This window comes from Salvelinus sp. IW2-2015, linkage group LG19, assembly GCF_002910315.2.
Source record: "Salvelinus sp. IW2-2015 linkage group LG19, ASM291031v2, whole genome shotgun sequence".
NCBI lineage: Eukaryota > Metazoa > Chordata > Actinopteri > Salmoniformes > Salmonidae > Salvelinus > Salvelinus sp. IW2-2015.
Window position 1 is genome coordinate 11,596,725 of NC_036859.1, and position 20,465 is coordinate 11,617,189.

Here is a 20,465-nt window from a genome sequence, read left to right on the forward strand (position 1 = left end):
GCGTTCTCTGATTGGATTTCAGTTTAACAAACATATCAACTGGTTGAGGGTGCTAGCCTTTGAGAGACTTGATCATGTCTAAAATGACAAAAACGGCAATCAATTTGACGTTTCACAGTAGGCTATTGACTTTTTGTTGCTGAAATAAAATCGAAATTCATATATCAGATAAATACACAGAGAAAAGTTTGTTTTGGCAGTGCACATTGGTTTACTCACAAAATAGTTAAGATATTCAAAGAAATATGATAATAACTGCGTTTTATTTAGAGCAAAAATTGGGATTTTTCATAATTGACATCAAGCCTGGTTTAAACGGATATTGCGTACAAATTAGTTAGATGTACAAACCACGACTATCATGATGAACATTAACCTATCAGAGGCTCAAAAATTATAGTAGGCCTATCATTATAGACRTTAGACAAATTAAGTAGTCCCTAGGCTAACATTCTTCAGAATGTGTTTACAAGTTCTGGCAAGCAATACATTGTAATAATGTAAGATGTTACAGAACTATCGACAAAACTGTTGGCATCGAATACAGAGTTTAAAAAATAATATTCAATTGAAAAACTTTTCAATTTGCAAAGTGAAATATTTAATAGCCTTTCAATTGCACCATACTTACAATAACTAACATTGAATGATAAAATAATTATAATTAGAAAGTAAAAGGCCCTAAAATACAAACCTCGCTGAGAACAGCTATTTTGAAATCGCCTCTTTTTGATTATTTGTTTGTTTATTCTCAATTTCGGCGTTATGTTAGGGGAGACCATTCACAGTTAGTTTATTTAAGTGAGCCCTTAAATTGATTAAATGGGGTCAGCCTCGGAAGCACAAACTCTCAGCACGTATCTGTTGTTGCAGAGAGGATTTACATTGAACTGGCGATGATTATTTCAGTTGGAATATACATTGGCTCAGTGAAATTATCAAAAGTGACGAGTTGTCAATTAAACCATTCATTTACTAGTCTTCTGCACTCCTTCCAGACGTTAACAAATAGTCCCGTCGTTAGTCAACCTGGGAAGAATTCAACTGGTATTTCTTTCTATTTACATTTTGTCTGGATAACACTGTTAGGCGATACGCGTTTCAGGGTAAATTATAGGTCACCATTTCGTTGCACTGAAAGAGAGAGGAGAGACACGAGCCATTGCAACATGCTCTATCCTCTGTTTGACTCCTCTTGTAAAATGGGCTCAAACAATGGCCATTCTTCTTTTAATTTGGTCTTTGCATTCCTTTCACTTCTGGTTGCTTTGCAAAGGGTAAACCTAGGTAGCATTTTAGAAACGTTCTCTGAGAGGTGTAAGCAACTGCATACTTCTAAAATAGATATCAGAACTATGACTATTGGTTTAACGCGCCATGGATTGGACGTGTCCTCGTGCGTAAAAGGGATAGCACTAACAGCTATCGCCTAGGCTATTTTGATCAATCGTTGAGAGCAAAGCGAAAAAGACAGAACATAGCCTATCAAATGCACCGTGGAACATGGAGTAAGCAGGCGCTACTGTCTCGGCTGGACATTGGGGGCCGAGGCAGGCCGTTGTCAGGGAGGTGCGAGAATACATCATTTTACTGTCTGTTCCAATGCGACTTAACGAATGAGGTGTTTTCGCTGTGATGCCATGAAGTGTGTCTCTCAGATAGTTAGCCTACCTGTGACGAATCCCCCCCGTAAAGTGGCAGGACGCCACTCAGTCTCAGCCTCTATCTTCACACTATCCAGGGACGGACAGGCTCAGGCAGGGGCAGACCAGGAGAAGACTGTTTGCAATCAACAATAAATAGTCTATATCATTTGGAAATTGAAAACGAATAATTTACTGTCACTGTGGAATAATTTAAGGTTTATTATAATGTAATGGCATTATTAGGCCTTGATGGGCCTACATTCGAATTACCTCGACTAGCTTATAATATTAATGTTATAATTATTCATAATAATAATAATAATAACAATATAATAATATATTTTGAAAATAATAGTAGTGGTAGTACTAGTAATGATAATAAAATGCTATTGTTTTGTGATTAATTTCTTTATTGATTTTCAAGATGGCCGTATCTTCAGTCGTATCTCAATAATGGGTGTCTGTTTCATTGCGTAATCGCCCTCAGGTGTCATTGCCGTACTGACTTCATAATGATTATCTCCTACTACTCGTTTTCTGTTATATTGAAAGACAGAGTTTCCTATTTTGAGACACGGATTGTGTATGTGTGCCATTTAGCGGGTTAAGCTATTTAAGTTTCTTTGAACGGGGTATGGTAGTAGGTGTGGGAAGGATTGGAGTCAAAATGGGCCAGCATCCCTGTGGAATGTTTTCGACACCTTGTAGAGTCCATACCCAGACGAATTGAGGCTGTTCTGAGGGCAAACTCAATATTAGGAAGGTGTTCCTAATGTTTTGTATACTCGATAGGCCTATTCATGTGATGATAAAAGTATTATTATAATTGATTTGGCGTAATAAAAATATCAGCTGAAATCGTAACATCAGGTTTGATTGGTTTAATACAGACACAACACCTAATAATTTATGCTATTCATGMATGGTGTTGAAGGCAAAAAGGAAGTCTGCTTTGTCTGTAGTGTAATAGAATAGTGTCATCAAAGGTGAGAGTTTATGATGAATTGGGAACAATCAGCGATTTGTAAATGAATGTCTACCTTGTAGCATTCAGACCTTTACTTAATTATTCACCTCCGTTTCGATTGCGTCTCAATAGATTGATTAGATTAAGTGGAGRTGTTTTTATGTGCTCGGAAATTGAACGAAAATKTTGCAGTTAATGTTTTTATTTGATTAAATGTTTTTTTGCAAATCTTATCCAATCCGATATCGTTGCCAAGACCGCTATGCGATCACATTTGAGATATCCTGTAAATATTACATTTGACAATACAGACCTTGAAATTATTATTATTATTATTGCGCTATTACAACAATTATAATAACAACAATAAGATACACTTTTGTGTTATCCACTAGATAAATGTAATACAGCATTTTATCATTACATTTTGAGTGTCCATTTAATCTCACAAACGGGTGATAAAAACAAGATAAAGATAAGCAAAGGAATGGGATTTATCGTTGTAGGTACTCTCGAAATTACTGGACAATTTCTCGAGCATTTTTGGAGTTTAGACTCAGCTGGTAGTGAGATAATTCAATCAAAGAAATGACACAGCTATGTATAGAACATAGCACATGGCATCCATCAAGAGGGTCCACATACAGTAGGATATATTTCCAGGTAATTTATGAATAGAAGATCATTTCAGAGCAGAATGCTATTTCATTGTTATTAAAGGAGAAAACGTCATGGTTTGATTAAATCCAAACGACGCCACTAATGTCCGCTAATTATGGTTAACTCGAAAGGTCGCTGAGTCGAATCCCCTAGCCGACTAGGTGAACAATCTGTTGACGTGCAATGCACTTAACCCTAATTGCTCCTGTAAGTCACTTTGTATAAGAGCGTCTTGGAAATGTAAAAATATTGTAATGTCGTGACTCAATACAAATAAATAATTGTTCTCGACATATTTTCACGTTATGCTTTAGCGATACATACAATCTCATTTCAATTGCCATATTGAATATGGCTGATAATTGGTTGTTATTTAACTGACCCCCAAAGACATCTAATGCATTGTGATAACGTTTAGAATGAATTGCCTAAAATGGATATATCTAACCTTCCATGTCACACATATACAGAGAGCATAGTATCCCACTTCCTTATTCAGATTCACAGTTATTACAGTTTGTTTATAGGTCGTCTGGCTCTTTGTACATAACTTGGACTTTGGGAGGAAGCGTTGTGATTTGTTCTGGATGTCAAATAAAACTCTGTGTCCCATTATGGAGGGTGTGAAAGTAATTTCCTGTATTTGATTGATCTCTTCACTGTGTCTGAAGCGTTTGGGGCTTAAAAGAAATGAAATGCCCTATTTACACGTTTGTTTTTCTGGAAGGCAGGCACAGAGCAGTTAAGTTTTATGCCTGAGACTCTGTCTCTGTCTGTCTCTCTGTCTGTCTGGCTGTCTATCTTCCCATGGCTGCATGGCCAGTGGCTCCCATAGAGGGTTAAGTCAAAGTGAAACTGCATTAAAACAACAGGTAGCTCTTAGGTCATAGCCATTTCCTGCAGTCAAATGACACAGTGACCTCATGGGTGGAATGCTTATAACATTTTTAATAATATAATTAACAAACATGATTACAATGTCTATGTCAAACAGTTTGTTATACACTACATGACCAAAAGTATGTGGAGACCTGCTCGTCGAACATCTCATTAATATGGAGTTGGTCCCCCTTAGCTGCTATAACAGCCTCCACTCTTCTGGATGTTGGAACATTGCTGCGGGGAATTGCTTCCATTCAGCTACAAGAGCATTAGTGAGGTCGGGCAGTGATGTTGGGCGATTAGGCCTGGCTCGCAGTCAGCGTTCCAATTCATCCCAAATGTGTTTGATGGGGTTGAGTGCAGGGCTCTGTGCAGGCCAGTCAAGTTCTTTCACACAGATCTCAACAAACCATTTCTGTATGAACCTCACTTTGTGCTCAGGGGCATTGTCATGCTGAAACAGGAAAGGGCCTTCCCCAAACTGTTGCCACAAAGTTGGAAGCGCAGAATCGTCTAGAATGTCATTGTMTGCTGTAGCGTTAAGATTTCCCTTCACTGGAACAAAGGGGTCTAGCCCGAAGCATGAAATAAAGCCCCAGACCATTCTTTTTTACAGTTGGCACTGTGCATTGGGCCAGGTAGCGTTCTACTGGCATCCGCCAAACCAAGATTTGTACGTCAGACTGCCAGATGGTGAAGCGTGATTCATCACTGCAGAGAACGCGTTTCCACTGCTCCAGAGTCCAATGGCGGCGAGCTTTACACCACTTCCGCCGACGCTTGGCATAGTGATTTTAGGCTTGTAAAACACATTTCATGAATCTCCCAATAAATAGTTATTGTGCTGACATTGCTTCCAGAGGCAGTTTGGAACTCAGTAGTGAGTGTTGCAACCGAGGACAGACAATTTTTACGCATTATGCCCTTCAGCACTCAGTGGTCCCATTCTGTGAGCTTGTGTGGCCTACCACTTCGCGGCGGAGCCGTTGTTGCTCCTAGACATTTCCACTTCACAATAACAGCACTTACAGTTGACCGGGGCAGCTCTAGCAGGGCCACAATTGTATGAACTGACTTGTTGGAAAGCTGGCTCTGAGCTCTTCAGTAAGGCCATTCTACTGCCAATGCTAGTCTATGGAGATTGCATGGCTGTGTGCTCAATTTTATACACCTGTCAGCAACGGGTGTGGATGAAATAGCCGAATCCACTCATTTGAAGGGGTGTCCACATACTTTTGTATATATAGTGTATTTCATTTCTTCTTTAATGTATATACAATGTACTATTGGGATGCAAACTTACGATTGAATACATTCAAACTCTATTTATTATTTTAAGCCTATAACCATGTGTGTGAGGTGTATACTTTTGTTTCAAAGTAGATTTGTTTAAGACTATCAAGAAACATTCTGTGTGACCCTGACTTAGCCCATTGCAGTAAAAGGTTAATTTAAAGTAAGAATTCGGTTTACCTTTAGCAGTGTGGTTAGGGTTAGTTGTATGATAATATTTTTAAGAGAGAAACTGTTGGTAACAACTGCCATGGGGGCTGCCCCAGTGGCTGATGGGATGTGGTGGGTGAGCGTCAGTCTGCTGTTTGGAGTGGTAGATGATTAAGCGAGGCAAGGCAGGTGTGTAAAAGCAACCTTTGTCGTTTGGACAGTGTGAACCATCCTTGCTGCTTTCCAAGGCTCGCCCACAAAAGGGAACGCCCTCACCTGCCCGTTTACGAGAGTGTGTGTGTGTGTGTGTGTTGGGGAGAGGCCATGGGATTGGTGGCAAGCTAGCTAGCCATGCTGGCTAAAAACTTCCGCGGAAGTATTTTACAGCCACAGCCAGTCAGCTACACCCTAGCTGGGTCAAGTGATGAACCACTGTCTATGATCAACTACATTCCTCTCCATCTAATGATACTGAAATAGAAGAGAGTTTTAGATTATTTTAGCGCTGCATTTATGATTCTAGGGGATTGGTGTCACTTAGCAAACTCGTAAAAAACACTAACATAAAAGTAGCAAGTTGAATAGTATGGCTCAGTACTGGAAAATGGATAACTATTCCAATTCATACTCATAAAAACCTTGCATCAGACAATGAGGGAGACACCCAATCTTTAGTATTGTCTCTATACGCATCAGTCTATCATAGTGACGTCGTCACAGGTTGGTGATATGGGGTGACTTTGACTCAGTTGCCTCTCGTGTCTTGACCTTGGCTCTGTTTTCTAATTGTAGTGTAATAATAATGACATACAGGGTAGATAGGAGTTACAGAATGGAACCAACTACTCTATGTGATACAATGTAGACAAGATTATGAGGCTCAGTATCTGTTTATGCAACCATATCAGGACCTCTAATGCCCATATTAGTATTAGTAACTTCCAAATGTATACCCGATTATGTAACGCATGATAACTCAAAGGAGAAACACACCGATGTTGCATTTTAGTTTACGTCTTAACTATGATTTTGTCCGGTTTATACCAGCRGGAAAGAGGTCATAAAATTGGAATTAACCCACGCCAAACCATTCTCTATGTCTCGTTGTCTAATGTCTCTTTACAAGCATTTCGCTACACCCACAATAACATCTGCTAAACAAGTGCATGTGACAAATCAAATTTGATTTGAAGGCCAAACCATTGTCCATGACTTCTTTCTAAACCAGCATTTCTTGGGTCACCCCAGTCTAGAGCCTAACTCAATACATTTGCATCTCCTCTCATTCTGACAGTGTACCTCTTTCTTACCTATCTCATAAACAAATAAGGGGTTCATTTTCCCGTGTAGCTGGTGGAGGGACATGGCATGACACACATAAGTAAATCTAGTCTGACTGACAATAAGATGGAGTAGGCCTTGTCATTTACAATACTTGACATGGTGAGGTTACTGAGGGCCAAATTGGGTCAATACAACATGCACATAATGTTCACATCAATCATGCATTTGTGTAGATGGGAGATTTACAATGATAGATAGTAATTTCAAGTTGCATGCACAGATTTGTCGCATTGGGAATTTATCGGGGAGCGCGGTCTGAATGGTGGAATACCGGCAGTGGCGGTTCTAGCTTGTATGGCTCCCTGGGTGCCCCCCTCCCTTCAGCCCCCGCCCCTGGCGGCTGCCCATGTCACCTATACCTAAATCCGCCACTGCATCCCGGCCCCTGATATAGTTGGGATTCCTCTAGCTCTACCTTTCTCTCTTTCTCTTGGTACCCCTCTCTACCTTAGCCCAGTCAGTGTGGAAGGGCTAGCTCCAGTGGTGGGGGTCTGTGGGGGTCCATGGTCATCCAGCCCCTCACAACCTCATGTCAGAGAGCTTCTCCTGGGATGCTCCTCCAAGGACGGGTCCCAGATAAGCCTTCAATCCATCCATCACACATCTGACTCAAGTGTTTAAAAAGCCATTAGACAACCTAACCAGATAAGCCTGAGGTGTTCAACACTAGCACCGATTCAACACTAGCACCGATTGAGGGTAATAAGAACTTAAGCACTGTAATTGTGAGGAAAGATTACAATGGCGGAGTGCACTGCTCTAGCCCACAACTCTGTTATGTTGCTATCTTGTACAAAGATGATATGGTAGCACTTAATTTTAGAAAACATGAATTACCACAAAATGGTAATTTTCACTAATTACCTCAAAATTACTAATGGTTTAGACTAGATATGGCCTTCAAATGAACACCCCTGTATTGGGTCTCTGAAAGTACAGCTAATAGATGAGGTTTGGTTTTCCAAACCCGAGCAAGGCCATGTTATTGTTTCCACGTTAACATCCCCGTYACCTCCATCCTGTTAGCTYGCCAGCTAGAGCCAGCTCCTCTCTGTGTTTTGTCTTAGCAGAAGGTCAGGTTTCCAGAACACCCTGTGACTTTCCCTGAATCAGCTGTTTAGATGTTCGGCGCACCAGAGAAAAAGAGCAGCCTTGGCAGAGGTGACGTCATTAGATCGTAAAAAGCAGAGGTGTAGGGGTGGGGGTAGTAGTTGGGGGGATTGGGGGCTGTATTGGGGAGGGGGGGGGGGGAGAGGATAGGGCAACAGACAGAGGCAGACAGACATAGGGAAAGAGGAGAGGAGCAGCTGAAGGTCCAGACCTTAGCATACACAGGCCTCTCAGCTGGTCTCAATGCCTGGGTATTGTATTATACCTAGCGGCTCTACTGCTTATTAGGGAGATACTGTATGAGAGGGGAGTAAAACCTCAGTCTTGGTAGATTAATGTACTACCCGCTTGTCTTTTGTTCATATTTGTAGGGCAAGAAGTGTACATACCTGTACTGTACCTAAGTTAGGTGGATATTCATCTAGGTTAACTCAGAACTAAAGTCTTGCATAATTGGTCAGGTGCTCTATTAAGTTCTGGGTCCATATGTGTTAAGAGAAGAGATAGAACGAGGATCAGAAGCGGAAGCGGAATGAAGAGCTCCAACCTCTCTCTTTCCAAGTTATGGGCAAGTCTATGGGTCAAATGTCGCCTCCCCTTCCGAAATTCTAAAGATGCAAAATTGTGAAATGTCCAAAGCACGGAACTAATGCTGCTCATTATCTCACGCTCCGTTGTATCATGACAGATCTATGGTTCCATTTATGTTTACGTAGTCTGTTCACGGGACATTAGGTGGACCTCGGAGACTTGTTTTTGCAATTGAAATAGCTAGGTAAAAATCTTAGAATCTCAAAGCCTGAAAGAGTAAAACTCTGTAGTACCCAGTGTTGGGGAGTAACGGATTACATGTAATCTGCTACATGTAAGGGATTACAAAAACCGGTAACTGTAATCCATTACATTACCAGCAAAAATACTGTAATCAGATTACAGATACTTTTGAAAAACTAGATGATTATTTTGAGGATTACTTTTAAATTCAGAAAGGATGTTTGCGGAAAAAAATCTTTGACACTTCTGTTTTCTCAATGACATTCAAATCAGCATTGAAAAAAGGTGCAAGTGTAAGTTTGTTCCACCTGAACGTGTCTGACCACAAGTCAGAGTCCACTATGACGACACACCAAATGGGTTTGATGGATCGCGGGAAAAGAGCAGGAATAAGCTTTTGTAGGCTACAGTCCAAGCTATTTCTTCCAATGGCGCGGCTGCTGTCGGCATCCAAAGATTATCCAACTTGAATAAACGCTTGGAGGTAAGGATGACAGCAGTGGTGTGGTCTACGGTGATACGGATATCACTTATAATTGATATCTACATAGGGCATTGATGTGAATCACACTGCTGCTCTCTCATTTAGCTATTTGCGCCTTACGGATTTTGGTTGTTGTGGATGGCTGATCACAAATCTAAATGTGTATTTGAACCCAATAATGGTTGAATTCAAAAAGTTTAAGCTGCCTATCAATCATTGTTTTTGAAACCAGTGGACAGCCAGTGAAAAATGCGCTCTTGCATCAGCTGCATAGTGCGGATCCCAGCCTAAGGAATAAAAGTGGGAATTTATTGCTCAATATAATTCATGGTGATAATAAATAATACATAGGCCTAATGGACACATGGTCAAACTTGCACACTTTTGATAGACTCAAATGGACTCGTAAATTATATATATATATATATATATATATATATATATACACAGTGGGGAGAACAAGTATTTGATACACTGCCGATTTTTCAGGTTGTCCTACTTACAAAGCATGTAGAGGTCTGTAATTTTTATCATAGGTACACTTCAACTGTGAGAGACGTAATCTAAAACAAAAATCAGGAAAATCACATTGTATGATTTTTAAGTAATTAATTTGCATTTTATTGCATGACATAAGTATTTGATACATCAGAAAAGCAGAACTTAATATTTGGTACAGAAACCTTTGTTTGCAATTACAGAGATCATACGTTTCCTGTAGTTCTTGACCAGGTTTGCACACACTGCAGCAGGGATTTTGGCCACTCCTCCATACAGACCTTCTCCAGATCCTTCAGGTTTCGGGGCTGTCGCTGGGCAATACGGACTTTCAGCTCCCTCCAAAGATTTTCTATTGGGTTCAGGTCTGGAGACTGGCTAGGCCACTCCAGGACCTTGAGATGCTTCTTACGGAGCCACTCCTTAGTTGCCCTGGCTGTGTGTTTTGGGTTGTTGTCATGCTGGAAGACCCAGCCACGACCATCTTCAATGCTCTTACTGAGGGAAGAGGCTGTTGGCCAAGATCTGCGATACATGGCCCCATCCATCCTCCCCTCAATACGGTGTAGTCGTCCTGTCCCCTTTGCAGAAAAGCATCCCCAAAGAATGATGTTTCCATCTCCATGCTTCACGGTTGGGATGGTGTTCTTGGGGTTGTACTCATCCTTCTTCTTCCTCCAAACACCGCGAGTGGAGTTTAGACCAAAAAGCTCTATTTTTGTTCCATCAGACCACATGACTTCTCCCATTCCTCCTCTGGATCATCCAGATGGTCATTGGCAACTTCAGATGGGCCGGACATGCGCTGGCTTGAGCAGGGGAGCTTGCGTGCGCTGCAGGATTTAATCCATGAGGCGTAGTGTGTTACTAATGGTTTTCTTTGAGACTGTGGTCCCAGCTCTCTTCAGGTCATTGACCAGGTCCTGCCGTGTAGTTCTGGGCTGATCCCTCACCTTCCTCATGATCATTGATGCCCCACGAGGTGAGATCTTGCATGGAGCCCAGACCGAGGGTGATTGACCATCATCTTGAACTTCTTCCATTTTCTAATAATTGCGCCAACAGTTGTTGCCTTCTCACCAAGCTGCTTCCCTATTGTCCTGTAGCCCATCCCAGCCTTGTGCAGGTCTACAATTTTATCCTTGATGTCCCTACACAGCTCTCTGGTCTTGGCCATTGTGGAGAGGTTGGAGTCTGTTTGATTGAGTGTGTGGACAGGTGTCTTTTATACAGGTAACGAGTTCAAACAGGTGCAGTTAATACAGTAATGAGTGGAGAACAGGAGGGCTTCTTAAAGAAAAACGAACAGGTCTGTGAGAGCCGGAATTCTTACTGGTTGGTAAGTGATCAAATACTTATGTCATGCAAAAAATGCAAATTAATTACTTAAAAATCATACAATGTGATTTTCTGGATTTTTGTTTTAGATTACGTCTCTCACAGTTGAAGTGTACCTATGATACAAATTACAGACCTCTACATGCTTTGTAAGTAGGAAAACCTGCAAAATCGGCAGTGTATCAAATACTTGTTCTCCCCACTGTATATATATATATATATATATATATATATATATATATATATATATATATATATATATACAGTGGGAGAACAGATCAGATGTATCAAATACTTGTTCTCCCACTGTATATATATTATATATATATATATATATAATATCAGTGAGTAGTATATATACAGTGGGGAACAGTATTTATACACTGCGATCTTAGTTCTCCCACTATTTATATATATATATATATAGTTAATATATATACAGTGGGAGAACAAGTATTTGATACACTGCCGATTTTGCAGGTTTCCTACTTACAAAGCATGTAGAGGTCTGTCATTTTTATCATAGGTACACTTCAACTGTGAGAGACGGAATCTAAAACAAAAAATCCAGAAAATCACATTGTATGATTTTTAAGTAATTAATTTGCATTTTATTGCATGACATAAGTATTTGATCACCTACCAACAGTAAGAATTCCGGGCTCACAGACCTGTTGTTTTTCTTTAAGAAGCCCTCCTGTTCTCCACTCATTACCTGTATTAACTGCACCTGTTTGAACTCGTTACCTGTATAAAAGACACCTGTCCACACACTCAATCAAACAGACTCAACCTCTCCACAATGGCCAAGACCAGAGAGCTGTGTAAGGACATCAGGGAAAATTGTAGACCTGACAAGGCTGGGATGGGCTACAGGACAATAGCCAAGCAGCTGGTGAGAAGGCAACAACTGTTGGCACAATTATTAGAAAATGGAAGAAGTTCAAGATGACGGTCAATCACCCTCGGTCTGGGCTCCATGCAAGATCTCACCTCGTGGGGCATCAATGATCATGAGGAATGTGAGGGATCAGCCCAGAACTACACGGCAGGACTGGTCAATGACCTGAAGAGAGCTGGGACCACAGTCTCAAAGAAAACCATTAGTACACACTACGCCGTCATGGATTAAAATCCTGCAGCGCACGCGCAAGGTCCCCTCTCAAGCCAGCGCATGTCCAGGCCCGTCTGAAGTTTCCAATGACCATCTGGATGATCCAGAGGAGGAATGGAGAAGGTCATGTGGTCTGATGAGACAAAAATAGAGCTTTTTGCTCTAAACTCCACTCGCGCGCGTTTATATGAAGATACAACGCCAGACAACACCCAGCAAACATGAAGCACGGGCGTGGAGGTGTAAACATCATTCTTTGGGATGCTTTTCTCAAAGGGACAGGACGACTGCACCGTATTGAGGGGAGGATGGATGGGCCATGTATCGCGAGATCTTGACCAACAACCTCCTTCCCTCAGTAAGAGCATTGAAGAGGGTCGTGGCTGGGTCTTCAGCATGACAACGACCCGAAACACACAGCCAGGGCAACTAAGGAGTGGCTCCGTAAGAAGCATCTCAAGGTCCTGGAGTGGCCTAGCCAGTCTCCAGACCTGAACCCAATAGAAAATCTTTGGAGGGAGCCGAAAGCCGTATTGCCCAGCGACAGCCCCGAAACCTGAAGGATCTGGAGAAGGTCTGTATGGAGGAGTGGGCCAAATCCCTGCTGCAGTGTGTGCAAACCTGGTCAAGAAACTACAGGAAACGTATGATCTTCTGTAATTGCAACTAAGGTTTCTGTACCAAATATTCAGTTCTGCTTTTCTGATGTATCAAATACTTATGTCATGCAATAAAATGCAAATTAATTACTTAAAAATCATACAATGTGATTTTCTGGATTTTTGTTTTAGATTCCTTCTCTCACMGTTGAAGTGTACCTATGATAAAAATTACAGACCTCTACATGCTTTGTAAGTAGGAAAACCTGCAAAATTGTCAGTGTATCAAATACTTGTTCTCCCCACTGTATATATATGTGTGTGTATGATTCCTGAAGAATTTAACTTATAAATGCCTCATGAGCTTAGTTCAACTGTCATACGTCCATGAGAACCCAAAATATAAATGTTCCGCTCGTTGATAGAAGGAGACCAAGGCGCAGCGTGGTAAGTGTACATCTTTCTTTATGATGAACACCAAAAAAAAAAAAAGATAAACGAACATAACGTTCTGCAGGCTACCTAGTAACTGTGCAAAAACAAGATCCCATAAACTAAGGTGGAAAACAGGCTGCCTAAGTATGATCCCCAATCAGAGACAACGATAGACAGCTGCCTCTGATTGGGAACCATACCCGGCCAACAAAGAAATAGAACACATAGATTGCCCACCCAAATCACACCCGACCTAACCAAATAGAGAAATAAARGGCTCTCTAAGGTCAGGGTGTGACAATAATCTTGTAAATGTAAACAAACACTGTATAGCCTCATAACATGGTTAAAACAATTATTTTGATATCATGGATGGTCAGTCCTTGCATCTATAGCTCTGTCTATTAATCTGAGAGTGGTTACATTTCTCCAGGCCCATCCCTCAGTTTTTTACCAAAACAGAGGCGTGGCAACTGTTTTGTTATTGTTTCATCTGTGGATTTGCCCTTTAAATGGCTGCATATTATTAAGATAATTTCGCCAAGAAAAAGGTAAACAATAGGTCTATAGCAAATGCAGCATATGGCATTGAGTCGTTCAATTTAACGTCCATATGGCCAGCTATGTAAACTTTAACATTGATTTATCCTGCAATAGATGTCGTTCAAATGGTAACGTACACATTTTTCTCTTCTTCTAATGCCTCTTAAGGGGAAAGTMATCTAAAAGTAACTGAATGTAATCAGATTACGTTACTGAGTTTGGGTAATCCCAAAGTTACGTTACTGATTACAATTTTGGACAGGTAACTTGTGACTGTAATGGATTACATTTAGAAAGTAACCTACGCAACCCTGGTAGTACCATAGCTAATTTTGACTGTGCAGAACTGAACACTAGCCCCAAATTGGTCCTTGGAGTTGTGAGTTGCTGAGTCAATCCAACACTTTTGTGACATTTTAGAAACACCAATCCGATTGTAACAAATTACATAACTCAAAAGGTCTTGTCCTCTTTCACTATTCTGTTGAAATGCACAACGCTAAGCTAGGGCCTTGACCTTCTCTATAGACAGTTTCTTTCCACTGGAAAATGTATTCAAATGTGTGTGAGGCTGTTTGAGTGTGTAGAACAAACAAGGGGCCCGGCAGACCTGATAACATCTTGTTACTGAAAAGACTGCAGAGCTCAACCAACCAAACATGGCCACCATCATGTGGCAACGGTTTCCCTTGTCCTTCCATGACCGTATGACCTTGTCTCAGGCACCTCAAACAGCTATACTTGCACATGTGTACATACAGACACACAGACACGTGCACGCACACTACTCTTCCACACACATTAAAATAAAGCACACTCATTCCAACTGTGCACTTGACTGCAGAGTTCCTGTCACATTATCACTTCACTCCAGTTGCCCAGACAATGAAAACATTGAGGTGCTAGGTCAGTTTAGTTTATGGCGTGACAGAGTCTTTGTTTGACTGAAAACAGTCAACATGTGAATTCTACATGCTCCAATTATATATTTTTTTATCAGATCTCCATCAAACAGACCAATCATGCGCCTTCCTTTGTGCCTGTGTCTCCGTCCTCAGTGTGCTGTACCAGGCAGAGCCATAGTGCCCACAGCTCCCTCTGTTTGTCCGGAAATGTTTGCTCATGGTGGGAATATTACACCTAACTATACTACAGCAAGAAAAGACATGAAATGACTCCAGGTCTGACTGAAAAGCAATGTGTCACCTCCCTTCTACTTCACCGTAACTGATTCGTTTATAAATTCACCGTCCTTCCCGATACTCTTTCTCTCGTAATTCCATGTCAAAATGACATCTGCGTAGTAGTGGCTCTGGCCCTTCGTTTCCATGGTTGAGTTTCCGTGGTGAGTTTGTCTTTGAGGGGGGCATTCCCATGACCTAAAAAAACCTGGATGATTCTACAAAATGAGGTCATATCAGGATGATCTCCAGCACGTATCATTTACTGTAACATTGTGACTTGGTGCCTGTACCACTCTAGCTCAACAAAAGGTGACAAGAAAGACATGGGAGATGGGAGTAGCTACTGGATCAGGCCATTACCGGTCTCACTTCCACGTAGTGTCTATATAGCACGTTGTCCCTTCAGAAGGACAAAGCTGTTCTCTGTTGATTTCACAAGATTTGGATTGGGGTCTCTGTATATGTCTTATTGTAAATACTGTATTCATAACAGAAATACCAAGCAAACTAAGCACTTAGAAAAAGTAGACTTGAAGCACTGTGTTACATGTAACTGCAAATGTGTCAGGAAAACATTTTATGTGTAAATTATCATTTAAAAAATATCCTCATAGGCAATATGCGATACATTTAAATCTATTTCCTGGATTGAACACAATAACAACTGAATTGACATTTCCCTAAAACAATACATTTTTGTACTTAAATTCATATTCTTTCATACACTGATCCCACTACCCAGGACTCTTGTTTGACACCCCCCCCTCCCCTCCTACCTCACCCCCTTCCCTCCTACCTCACCCCCTCCTATCCCTCCCCACTTTACAAAAACATTGGGCATTGTGTGTGATTTGTTTTGATAGAACATGGTCCATAGCCTAGAGGTGTTGGCTCCACTCAGATCAGTGTTTACAGAACAAGAGAGAACACACAGCTCAGACTCACAAAGAGCATCAAGATGCTATAGGCGCTGGGGACGATGAGTGTGTGTGTTTGTGCGCGCGCGTGTGTGTGTGTACTAGCCTTCAACAACCCAGCATGGACCTAGAATACCAAGCACTGATAATGATGGGAAACGATTGGGATAGGAGGAAAATGACAGCATTTATCTTGAACGCTACTCTGTGACATCATCGTGTGACTTACACTGTCCATAACAAGTTGGATAATAGTTAGGATAATGACATATTCGTCGCAACACATTGGAACAGCTCTTATCCATCATGAGATAATAATAAGGCCAAGATAACACTTAATTTTTAAGTTAGAATTAAATAATGTCAGGCAATACATCTTTATCAAAATATTGTCTTATGAACATGTTACAAAGACCAGTATAAAAAAAATGAAGGTGAGGCACTAATCTAGTGATCTGCTTGAAGTGTAAATGATAGATATTTTACAAAGGAGCAATTTATAGCAAACGAACCCCTTTTGACCAGTGAATTGTGAGGCTAAAATGTCTGAGAACGTCAACAAGCATATGTGTTTCTATATCTCCGGCACCTGTGTGAGGCTGAGGACACCCAGGGTTGCTATAGGCTAATAAATCATTGACCTCACCTCCCTCCACAGCCAATTCTTGGGAGATATTGACTAGAACAACATCACATTCTCTCCTCTGGCCCACTTCAATCCTGGGAACAATGGGTATAGATGAAATGGAGGTAAGTCATTCTGAGAATGTGTCTGTTTGCCTGGTTACCTGCTACAGCGTACCAACACTGGTATTCAAGAGAGACATGCCTTCCAAGAATAAAGCGATCGTTTAAGTGTAGGTAACAAGCAAAAATATGGCTTGAAGCATAAAAAACAAATATCCAAACAAACCTCCTTATATTTTGTGACTAAACATTGTAGCAAGTCCATTGCAACACATTGAGGGAGGCATGTAAACTCAGCAAAAAAAGAAACGTCCCTTTTTCAGGACCCTGTCTTTCAAAGACAATTCGTAAAAATCCAAATAACTTCACAGATCTTCATTGTAAAGGGTTTAAACACTGTTTCCCATGCTTGTTCAAGGAACCATAAACAATTAATGAACAAGCACCTATGGAATGGTCGTTAAAACACTAACAGCTTACAGACGGTAGGCAATTAAGGTCACAGTTATGAAAACTTAGGACACTAAAGAGACCTTTCTACTGACTCTGAAAAACACCAAAAGAAAGATGCCCAGGGTCCCTGCTCATCTGCGTGAACGTGCCTTAGGCATGCTGCARGGAGGCATGAGGACTGCAGATGTGGCAAGGGCAATACATTGCAATGTCTGTACTGTGAGACGCCTAAGACAGTGCTACAGGGAGACAGGACGGACAGCTGATCGTCCTCGCAGTTGCAGACCACGTGTAGCAACACCAACACAGGATCGGTACATCTGAACATCACACCTGCGGGACAGGTACAAGATGGCAACAACAACTGCCGAGTTATACCAGGAACGCACAATCCCTCCATCAGTGCTCAAACTGTCCGCTATAGGCTGAGAGAAGCCGGACTGAGGGCTTGTAGGCCTGTTGTAAGGCAGGTCCTCACCAGACATCACCGGCAACAACGTTGCCTATGGGCACAATCCCACCGTCGCTGGACCAGACAGGACTGGCAAAAAGTGCTATTCACTGACGAGTCGCGGTTTAGTCTCACCAGGGGTGATGGTCGGATTCGCGTTTATCGACGAAGGAATGAGCGTTACACCGAGGCCTGTACTCTGGAGCGGGATTGATTTGGAGGTGGAGAGTCCATCATGGTCTGGGGCGGTGTGTCACAGCATCGTCGGACTAAGCTTGTTGTCATCGCAGGCAATCTCATCGCTGTGCATTACAGGGAAGACCCTCATGTGCTACCCTTCCTGCAGGCTCATCCTGACATGACCCTCCAGCATGACAATGCCACCAGCCATACTGCTTGTTCTGTGCGTGATTTCCTGCAAGACAGGAATGTCAGTGTTCTGCCATGGCCAGCGAAGAGCCCGGATCTCAATCCCATTGAGCACGTCTGGGACCTGTTGGATCGGAGGGTGAGGGCTAGGGCCATTTCCCCCAGAAATGTCCGGGAACTTGCAGGTGCCTTGGTGGAAGAGTGGGGTAACATCTCACAGCAAGAACTGGCAAATCTGGTGCAGTCCATGAGGAGATGCACTGCAGTACTTAATGCAGCTGGTGTCCACACCAGATACTGACTGTTACTTTTGATTTTGCCCCCCTTTGTTCAGGGACATATTATTCCATGTCTGTTAGTCACATGTCTGTGGAACTTGTTCAGTTTATGTCTCAGTTGTTGAATCTTGTTATGTTCATACAAATATTTACACATGTTAAGTTTGCTGAAAATAAACGCAGTTGACAGTGAGAGGACGTTTCTTTTTTTGCTGAGTTTACATTTTGCACACAGAAGAAAGTGTGCATTCTTTGATTGAGTCCGACTGTACGACACATCAAAATCTGAATCAGAATTGCCAAGTACATTTACACATACCCAGAATTCGTCTTAGTGAGAAGGTGCTGCCAGCAGTAGACAATATACACGAAGAATACAGTCCATATACAAGTATACATAAATATACAATACAAGTCCACAGAGACATCATACAGAATGTACAATATCGGAACAGTAAACATAAAACAAAAAACTCTGGAGTATAGGCTGATTACAGTGGGAATATACAATTTACACAGGGTTGTGCAGAGGACCGGAGGTGTAAATAGTGAAAATGTGGTATAGTGCAGATTAGTATTTGACGTCATTGATGACAAGGTGCAGTAATCGTCCCAAAGCAAATCCACTTAATCCGTATGAGCCCGATTGGCCGGTTGATGTGCACGGAGGAAGAAAGTGTTCTGGTGGCGGGAGGTTTTGGTCATGACCTAAATCACCTGCCAGAGCGGAGTCTTTGAAAAATGGGGTGTCCGGGGTGGGCAGGGTTGGTGATGATCTGACCTGCAAGCTCCCTTGTCCTGGAGGCGTGCAGGTACTTGATGGAGTGCAGGTGACAGCTGATGACCTTCTCCGCAGACCGGATGATGCGCTGCAGTTTGACCTTGCAGCGGGCAGACGCAGATCCAAACCAGACAGTGATAGACGAGGTGAGGATGGACTCAATGATGGACGTGTAGAACCGAACCGGAATTGTCAAAGAGATATGCACAGTACATAGGCCTGCCAGTTGATTTCTTCAACCGTTCATCATCTCACACTGACATGCCATACATGTGCTAAAGTGTCATATCAAATCAAATCAAATTTTATTTGTCATCTGCGCCGAATACAACAGGTGTAGTGGACCTTACCGTGAAATGCTTACTTGCAAGCCCTTAACCAATAATGCAGCTCAAGAAATAGAGTTAAGAAAATATTCACTAAATAAACTAAAGTAAAAAATATATATATATTTTTTTAAAGAAATATTATTATAAAATCAAAAAGTAACACAAGAAAACTACATAACAATAACGAGGCTATATACAGGGGGTACCGGTACCGAGTCAATGTGCGGGGGTACAGGTTAGTAGAAGCTTGGGGGTAGAAGCTGTTAAGGCGCCTTTTGATCCTAGACTTGGTGCTCCGGTACCGCTTGCCATGTGGTAGCGGAGAGAACAGTCTATGACTTGGGTGACTGGAGTCGTTTGACAATGTTTTGGGCCTTCCTCTGACACCGCCTAGTATATAAGTCCTGGATGTCAGGAAACTTGGCCACAGTGATGTACTGGTGCTACCCTCTGTAGCACCTTACGTTCAGATGCCAAGCAGTTGCCTTTACAAGCGGTAATGCAACCGGTCAGGATGCTCTCGATGGTGCAGCTGTATAACTTTTTGAGGATCTGGGGATCCATGCCAAATTTTTTCAGTCTCCTGAGGGGGAAAAGGTGGTGTTGTGCTCTCTTCACAACTGTCTTGGTGTGTTTGGACCATGAGTTTATTAGTGATGTGGACACCAAGGAACTTGAAACTCTCAACCCTCTCCACTTCATCCCCATCTATGTTAATGGGGGACTCTTCGGCCCTCCTTTTCCTATAGTCCACGATCAGCTCGTTTGTCTTTCTCACAATGAGGGAGAGGTTGTTGTCCTGGCACCACACTGCCAGGTCTCTAACCTCCTCCCTATAGGCTGTCTCATTGTTGTCGGTGATCAGGGCTATCACTGTTGTGTCGTCAGCAAATGTAACGATGGTGTTGGAGTCGTGCTTGGCCACGCAGTCATGGGTGAACAGGGAGTACAGCAGAGGACTAAGCACACACCCCTGAGGGGCCCCAGTGTTGAGGATCAGCGTGGCAGATGTGTTGTTGCCTACCCTTACCACCTGGGGAGCAACCCATCAGGAAGTCCAGGATCCAGTTGCAGAGGGAGATGTTTAGTCCCAGGGTCCTTAGCTTAGTGATGAGCTTTGTGGGTGCTATGGAGTTGAATGCTGAGCTGTAGTCAATGAACAAAATTATCATATAGGTT